The sequence below is a fragment of the Miscanthus floridulus genome, chromosome 4, assembly GCF_019320115.1.
Source record: "Miscanthus floridulus cultivar M001 chromosome 4, ASM1932011v1, whole genome shotgun sequence".
Lineage (NCBI taxonomy): Eukaryota > Viridiplantae > Streptophyta > Magnoliopsida > Poales > Poaceae > Miscanthus > Miscanthus floridulus.
Window position 1 is genome coordinate 27,585,783 of NC_089583.1, and position 9,986 is coordinate 27,595,768.

Here is a 9,986-nt window from a genome sequence, read left to right on the forward strand (position 1 = left end):
TGAAGGACAAGCTTACACACGCACCATTGCTGCAACTTCCAAATTTTGGTAAGACATTTGAGCTAGAATATGATGCTAGTGGAGTTGGCATCGGTGGTATTTTGATGCAAGATGGTAAACTAGTTGCTTACTTTAGCGAAAAATTGCATGGTCCTGTTCTTAATTATTCCACGTATGATAAAGAATTGTATGCACTTGTTCATTCTTTGAAGACATGGCGTCATTATTTGTGGCCTAAAGAATTTGTTATTCATTCTGATCATGAATCGCTTAAGTATCTTCGCTCTCAAAATAATCTGAATCGTAGGCATGCTAAATGGGTTGAATTTATTGAATCTTTTCCTTATATTATCAAACATAAGAAAGGGAAGGATAATGTGATTGCTGATGCTTTGTCTAGAAGATATACATTGCTGTCCCAACTTGATTGCCGGATTTTTGGTCTCCAATCTATTAAAGAACAATATGCGCTTGATCCTGATTTTAAGGATGTGTTGCTTAATTGTAGAGAGGGACGCACATAGAATAAGTTTATGATCAGCGATGGATTTTTGTTTAGAGCTAACCACCTATGCATTCCAGTTGGTTTTGTTCGTCTTTTGTTGTTGCAGGAGGCACATGGAGGTGGATTGATGGGACATTTTGGTGCCAAGAAGATGGAGGAGGTGCTGTCCACATACTTCTTTTGGCCAAGGATGAGGCGAGATGTAGAGCGGTATGTGGCTCAGTGTGCCACATGTCAAAAAGCTAAGTCACGGTTGAACCCACATGGTTTGTATATGCCTCTTCCTGTTCCTTCTACTCCTTGGGCAGATATATCTATGGATTTTGTGTTGGGATTGCCAAGGACTAAGAGGGGGAGGGATAGTATTTTTGTGGTGGTTGATCGTTTTTCTAAGATGGCACATTTTATTCCTTGTCATAAGAGCGACGATGCTGTTCATATTGCTGACCTTTTCTTTCAAGAAATCGTTCGCTTGCATGGTATGCCTTCTACTATTGTTTCAGATTGCGATGCAAAATTCTTGAGTCATTTTTGTCGCACGTTGTGGAATAAATTGGGGACCAAGCTGCTATTTTCTACAACATGTCATCCCCAAACTGATGGGTAAACTGAGGTTGTGACTCGAACATTGTCCACCATGTTGAGAGCCATTTTGAAGCGCAATTTGAAGATGTGGGAAGAGTGTTTGCCGCATGTGGAGTTTGCATATAATAGGGCGGAACATTCTACCACTAAGGTAAGTCCTTTTCAGGTAGTGTATGGTTTTAACCCCCGTGCTCCTATTGATCTTTTGCCTTTACCTACCACTGAGAGAATACATAGTGATGCTAGAGAGCGTGCTGATTTTATTCGTAAGTTGCATGAAACAACTAAAGTAAATATTGAAAGAATGAATGAAAAGTATAGAATTGCTGGTAGTAAAGGTTGAAAAGAGATTAAACTTGAACCGGATGATTTGGTTTAGTTACATTTGAGAAAAGATAGATTTCCTGAGTTGCGTAAGTCTAAATTAATGCCAAGAGCAGCTGGTCCTTATAAGATTATTGAGAAAATAAATGATAATGCATAAAAACTTGAGTTGTCACCCGAGTTCAAGGTTAGTCCCACATTTAACATTGCAGATTTGAAACCTTATTTGGAAGAAGAAGATGAGCTTGAGTCGAGGACGACTCCAATTCAAGAGGGGGAGGATGAGGAGGACATCACTCCTTCGGATGTACCAGCTGATGCTCCAACCGTCATACAAGGTCCAATGACCCGGGCTCAAAAGCGACAACTCAATTTAGAGGTGAGCTCATTCTTAAGCGATACTTTTCATACTTTTGAGAATAGACTACTACCTAATGGTGTTATCTTGCTTAGGAACATTGGAGAGGGTCATGAAGGACAAAGACGAAGTGGTGGAGGTGATGATACACCAATCCGGCTTCAGATCGAACCCTGCAATCTTAGCACCATAGCTCCTCTAGTTATCAACCAAGTCACAGACCAGGTTGACCTCACCAAGAAGGCTAATCCCTGCCTGCGCAACGAAGAACACAAGCAAGAACAAGAAAGAAAGCAACCAAATTGTAGATGAATGATTAATCTCACGAGTTGGGGTCTCACAAACTGATGAATGGCGAAACTGTTCTTGACAGCATAATCTAAGTAAAACTCAAAACCTAATGACGGTGGCGGCGTATGATTATAAAGGTCTTAGGGTCATCGCCTACCCTGGACACGCCCCCTAATGGGCCCAAACATGATACACGGCCCAACGGACCAAAAGAAGGTGTCGCAGCACCCTGGCAGATTCTGGACGCTGACTTGTTTCGACGATTCCCGTTGATTCCGAAGAGCTTTTGATGTGAAACCACTTGGATTGGCTTCCTTATCAAATTATCTTTCCATCCATATGTGAATCATCGAAAACGGAGTCCGGATGCGTCCTGGGTGACCAGTTTAAGGCAGACTAGTCCTGGAGGCCGAGGCAGACTCGAATTCTTGTTGGACTGGGCCTCCGGCTTGTGTTGGACGTCCTTGTCGGGGTGGCCCTGCCCCAGCGGCAGACGAGGCAGGAGCACCGCCGTAGAGCAGGGACCCATCGGTGCCCCGGTAGAATGTCCCGGACGCCGTGGCCGAAGGCACGACGGTGGTGGACACGGCTGACGGCGTCACGGTGGTAGCCGACGTGTAGACTGGCGGCGTCGTGCCCATCAGTGCCCACGACGGGATGGGCGACGGCGAGGCTAGCCACCGTAGTTGACGCAGGGGAACCCCCTGGCTGCCCTGCGGCATGCCGAGGGAGAAACTCATGGGTAGGGACGTCATCGGCGCAGGGTATGAACTTTCGGTATGAAACACATTTGAACCTACAATCAAATAGTGACATGTACATGTGGAACCAAGTGAATTATAACCAAAGCCACTATGCAAATGTAGGAACGAGCGCACCTTATAATCATTGTTCATATCCGAAGGTGCTATGTCCTCATCATCCTTAATGGAGATGGGGATCCCGATCTTCCGTCAGGCTCAAGATAAACAACGATTTGTTCGGAGAGCGACACACCGATCTGGCTTCAGATCACAAAGACCCAAACCCTGCAACCTTAGCACCATGTCTCCTCTGGTTATCAACCGTGTCACAATCCGGTTGACCTCGCCAAGAAGGCTGATCCCTGCTGCGAATCGAAGAACACAAGCAAGAATAAGACAAAAAGCAACTCAATTAAAGTGACAATTGCAGATAAATGATTAAGCACTCGAAGTTGGGGTCTTGCAAACCGATAATGGCGACTGTTCAATGACAGATTGATCTAAAACAAAACCCAAAGTATAATGTAGGTGGTGGCTATAGATTATATAGCCTAAAGGACGTCCAAGGATCCCTCTTCACGTCCTAAAGGTGTCCCAACACGTTACAAGGCCCAACGGCCCAAAAGACGACGACGCAGCGCCATGACAGATTCTGGACGTCAACTTGTTTCGACGATTCTCATTGATTCTTATGGAATTTTGATGTGGTACCACTTCCATTGGTTTCCTTATGAAATTATCTTTCCATCCATATGTGGATCATCAAAAATGGAGTTCGGATGCGTCCTGGGCGTCCATTTTATTGTAGACTAGTCCTGACGGCCGAGGCAGACTCGAACTCGGATTGGACTGGGCCTCTAGCTTGGCTTGGACGTCCTTGCTGGCCTCCTAAGGTGGTGGACAAGGAGGAGGACGTCCAAGAACATCTCTTAGGTGTTCTCTATCTTCTTGGGGCATGCTCCAACTTGGGCCTGGGTCCCATGGATGTCTAACAAGCCCATGACGATAGTGTAGCTCCCACCAGAAATAGCGACAGAATATATTGGTGATTTGGAATCCCTACCGATGTGATATTGAGATGGAACCAGATCTATTTGAAAGCTTATCAAACAAGCTTTCCATCAAGTGCTTATTGACCTCGATCGCACTCCGGATGGATGAGTTATGGCCTTCCCAATGAGGCACTGTCGGGCTACCGACAAACCGAAAGTTCAACTTTAATGAACTTCCATTATGAAACACATTTAAACCTACAATCAAATAGTGACATGTACATGTGGAACCAAGTGAATTATAACCAAAGCCACTATGCAAATATAGGAACGAGCGCATCTTATAATCATTGTTCATATCCGAAGGTGCCATGTCCTCATCATCCTCCCCTTCTTGACAACAAACCGTCCTCGGTTTGAGCTTAGCTGGAGGACAAGTTGTCAGTAGTAGCCAACATTTCTCCCCTTCTTGAAATTTAACCTGTTGCCTCATTACAAAACTTGGGGATTTCGACATGACAACATTATCGCTATTGGTGCCCTCTAGTTGATCATATTTTTGCACAATGAAAGGAGATTTCAGAGTTGAACAAATATAGACACGATGCACCATATACTCTCCTTTACAATTATATTTGCCAATAAAGTGACATATACAAGTAGACAACCATGGCAATTCAACACATTTAAGTTTCTCTTCTAAACTACTAAGAGCATATAAAGTATCAAACTCAATATAACCCAAAGTATTTGAAGAATACAATAATTTCTTTTCTTTTTTTGGTAGCAATGGGAAGCAAACGTTTATGTTCAGCATAAGTAATTGGTTACAAAACTTGGAAAACTGAAGCATCATCAACTAATTCATCTTTATCACAAGGAACATCAAGCAAATTATCATGGGACAAAGATAAATCAAGAGAGGGTTCCACTAACAATTGCTCGATGATAGCATGGTTTGTGAAAAAATTTAGTACATTAAGACAATTTTCACCTTCCATGAGTGTAGCACCATGGGCATTACCTGTGTTCTCAGCAGGAGTAATATGTGCATTGTGAAGTGATGGTTCTGAATTTGCATATGAGGTTGTGAGCTCCTCATTTTCTTCCATGTCATCCTCTCGCTTATATACATTATCCTGCAGAAGGTTAGTCATAGCCAGAGAAATAACAACAGACTCTTCCTCTAAATGGTGCACCTCATCAAATGAAGTCAAAACAGGAGGTGGATTAACAAAGGTTTCTCACATAAGGAGTGTCATATCATTCCAAGTTTGAGGTTTATTAGAAAGATCTAAAGACTCCCACCAAGATAAAGCAGAATGTCACAAAACACTAGCTGCATTTTTTACCTTCTTCCTTGGACACATAAAGCGAGTAGCAAATATGTTATCGATGGCAATTTCTCACTCCATGTACTCATCAGCACCTATACCATCATAAGTCGGTGGATACGAACAACCTGTCATTGTAAACATAAAAACAAGGAATAAATAGTGAAAGTTATCCCTATCAAATAACTACGTAGTTGCAGTGGTGTCACTTTTCACAGCAAGTGGAAACGTCTTACCAAGCTCTTACAAAGTTCTTACCAACGCAAGCAGTGGCGGTACAACCGACGGCTAGTTCGTGATACCTGTGAGGCAGTGGTACCGAGATTGCAAAGCCCTTTTTCTATACTGATCTGAAGAATTTGTGGAGCTTGGAAGGCAAACAAAGAGTAATATGTATATCTGGCACACAAGTCAGTAACAGACAGCAATATTGAATAAATGTCCAGAGCACTTGTCCTAGTTGCTGGCCTATACGTGTTCCTATCACCAGTTGTGATAAACAAGAGAGGAAACAAGGATGAAAGGAAACAAGTATCAAAGGTAGCAACGGATGTGAACAAGGCAAAAGGTATCACAAACAATAGAGCTATTGAGTGTTCCTTATGTGCTCCTTTTCGATATCTTCTATTCTCTTTTACTATTTTTTTCTTTTATTTTTTGTCCAATCTTTTTTTTCTTGCTTTTGCTCTTTTGATATTTTTTCTCAGCAAGGAGCACACAAGAATAAACCACAAAAAATTTGAGCTCAATTGAATAAAAGATGTGGCCTATAAAAAATTAGGACTGTGCTCTAAAAAGCATACCAAAACTTGTGGGCCCAGAAACTCAATTTTCCTAATCGAATTTCGCAAATCTAATTTTTGCGAACCCAGAATTTTGGGATGAAATAGATCTAAAATTTTTTGGCATTCTCCGTAGATATAAAATTTGTCCCATTTAGAGTTCGGATGCAAAAGTTATGACTGTTTTAAGAAAGCTGCTCGAATCAGGGATTTAGTGGACACAAGATGCAAACCGATGGTGATACGGAATAGCGGCAGGTGGACGTATCAACATAAACTAGAAAGAACACAATCTAAACCAGCAACAAGACTTTGACCTAGGACACAAACTCAACAAAGCGGACTCTGAAACTGAATCATGCAAAGGCTATGGCGCGGATGGTTATAGGATAGGAAACAAATATGGCATTGGACTATGGGATAAAAGCAAAAACACTCGAACTAAGGGTAAGATACGAACTTGACGGTATACCTGAAGCTCTGATTACGACTTAATGGAGATGGGGATCCCGATCTTCCGTCAGGTTCAAGATAAACAATGATTTGTTTGGAGAGCGACACACCGATCCGGCTTCAGATCACAAAGACCCAAACCCTGCAACCTTAGCACCACGTCTCCTCTGGTTATCAACCGTGTCACAATCCGGTTGACCTCGCCAAGAAGGCTAATCCCTGCTACGAATCGAAGAACACAAGCAAGAATAAGATAAAAACCAACTCAATTAAAGTAACAATTGCAGATAAATGATTAAGCACTCGAAGTTAGGGTCTTGCAAACCGATAACGGCGACTGTTCAATGACAGATTGATCTAAAACAAAACCCAAAACCTAATGTAGGTGGTGGCTACTGATTATATAGCCTAAAGGACGTCCAAGGATCCCTCTTCATGTCCTAAAGGTGTCCCAACACGTTACAAGGCCCAACGGCCCAAAAGACGACGACGCAGCGTCGTGACAGATTCTGGACGTCAATGTGTTTTGACGATTCCCATTGATTCTGATGGAATTTTGATGTGGGACCACTTCCATTGGTTCTCCGCCACAACGATAGTTACCATCACCTGACGGAAGATCGGGATCCCCATCTCCATTAAGTGGTATCAAAGCATCCTATGCAGCTAGCCCATTCCACCAAATTAGAATGAAACTTGGAGATGAATGGAAAACAGTGTTTAAAACCAAATTCGGGTTGTATGAGTGGTTAGTAATGCCTTTTGGTTTGACAAATGCACCTAGCACTTTCATGCGCTTAATGAATGAGGTTTTAAGAGCTTTTATTGGACATTTTGTGGTAGTTTACTTTGATGATATATTGATTTACAGCAAGTCTTTTGATGAACAAATGGATCACTTACGTGCTGTTTTTAATCCTTTACGTGATGCACGTTTATTTGGTAACCTTGAGAAGTGCATCTTTTGCATGGATCGAGTTTCTTTTCTTGGCTATGTTGTAACTCCACAGGGAATTGAGGTAGACGAGATGAAAATTGAAGCCATAAAGAGCTGGCCGGTTCCCCAAACCGTCACACAGGTGAGGAGTTTTCTTGGTCTTGCAGGATTCTACCGCCGCTTCGTCAAAGATTTCAGCACCATTGCTGCCCCATTGCATGAGTTGATGAAGAAATGAGTGGTGTTTCATTGGGGAGAGGCACAAGAGGAGTCCTTTGACACTTTGAAGGAAAAGCTTACACACGCACCATTGCTGCAACTTCCAAATTTTGGTAAGACTTTTGATCTAGAATGTGATGCTAGCGGAGTTGGCATCGGTGGTATTTTGATGCAAGATGGTAAACCAGTTGCTTACTTTAGTAAAAAATTGCATGGTCCTGTTCTTAATTATTCCACATATGACAAAGAATTGTATGCACTTGTTCGTTCTTTGGAGATGTGGCGTCATTATTTGTGGCCTAAAGAATTTGTTATTCATTCTGATCATGAATCGCTTAAGTATCTTCGCTCTCAAAATAATCTGAATCGTAGGCATGCTAAATGGGTTGAATTTATTGAATCTTTTCCTTATATTATCAAACACAAGAAAGGGAAGGATAATGTGATTGCTGATGCTTTGTTTAGAAGATATACATTGCTGTCCCAACTTGATTGCCGGATTTTTGGTCTCCAATCTATTAAAGAACAATATGCGCTTGATCCTAATTTTAAGGATGTGTTGCTTAATTGTAGAGAGGGACGCACATAGAATAAGTTTATGATCAGCGATGGATTTTTGTTTAGAGCTAACCGCCTATGCATTCCAGTTGGTTCCGTTCGTCTTTTGTTGTTGCAGGAGGCACATGGAGGTGGATTGATGGGACATTTTGGTGCCAAGAAGACGGAGGAGGTGCTGTCCACATACTTCTTTTGGCCAAGGATGAGGCGAGATGTAGAGCGGTATGTGGCTCAGTGTGCCACATGTCAAAAAGCTAAGTCGCGATTGAACCCACATGGTTTGTATATGCCTCTTCCTATTCCTTCTACTCCTTGGGCAGATATATCTATGGATTTTGTGTTGGGATTGCCAAGGACTAAGAGGGGGAGGGATAGTATTTTTGTCGTGGTTGATCGTTTTTCTAAGATGGCACATTTTATTCCTTGTCATAAGAGCGACGATGCTGTTCATATTGCTGACCTTTTCTTTCAAGAAATCGTTCACTTGCATGGTATGCCTTCTACTATTGTTTTAGATCGCGATGCAAAATTCTTGAGTCATTTTTGGCGCACGTTGTGGAATAAATTGGGGACCAAGCTGCTATTTTCTACAACATGTCGTCCCCAAACTGATGGGTAAACTGAGGTTGTGACTCGAACATTGTCCACCATGTTGAGAGCCATTTTGAAGCGCAATTTGAAGATGTGGGAAGAGTGTTTGCCGCATGTGGAGTTTGCAAATAACAGGGCGGAATATTCTACCACTAAGGTAAGTCCTTTTCAGGTAGTGTATGGTTTTAACCCCCGTGCTCCTATTGATCTTTTGCCTTTACCTACCACTGAGAGAATACATAGTGATGCTAGAGAGTGTGCTGATTTTATTCGTAAGTTGCATGAAACAACTAAAGTAAATATTGAAAGAATGAATGAAAAGTATAGAATTGCTGGTAGTAAAGGTAGAAAAGAGATTAAACTTGAACCGGGTGATTTGGTTTGGTTACATTTGAGAAAAGATAGATTTCCTGAGTTGCGTAAGTCTAAATTAATGCCAAGAGCAGCTGGTCCTTATAAGATTATTGAGAAAATAAATGATAATGCATAAAAACTTGAGTTGTCACCCGAGTTCGGGGTTAGTCCCACATTTAACATTGCAGATTTGAAACCTTATTTGGAAGAAGAAGATGAGCTTGAGTCGAGGACGACTCCAATTCAAGAGGGGGAGGATGATGAGGACATCACTCCTTCGGATGTACCAGCTGATGCTCCAACCGTCATACAAGGTCCAATGACCCGGGCTCAAAAGCGACAACTCAATTTAGAGGTGAGCTCATTCTTAAGCGATACTTTTCATACTTTTGAGAATAGACTACTACCTAATGATGTTATCTTGCTTAAGAACATTGGAGAGGGTCATGAAGGACATAGAGGAAGTGGTGGAGGTGATGATACACCGATCCGGCTTCAGATCGAACCCTGCAATCTTAGCACCATAGCTCCTCTAGTTATCAACCAAGTCACAGACTAGGTTGACCTCGCCAAGAAGGCTAATCCCTGCCTGCGCAACGAAGAACACAAGCAAGAACAAGAAAGAAAGCAACCAAATTGCAGATGAATGATTAATCTCACGAGTTGGGGTCTCACAAACTGATGAACGGCGAAACTGTTCTTGACAGAATAATCTAAGCAAAACCCAAAACCTAATGACGGTGGCGGCGTATGATTATAAAGGTCTTAGGGTCATCGCCTACCCTGGACACGCCCCCTAATGGGCCCAAACAAGATACACGGCCCAACGGACCAAAAGAAGGTGTCGCAGCACCCTGGCAGATTCTGGACGCTGACTTGTTTCGACGATTCCCGTTGATTCCGAAGAGCTTTTGATGTGAAACCACTTGGATTGGCTTCCTTATCAAATTATCTTTCCAT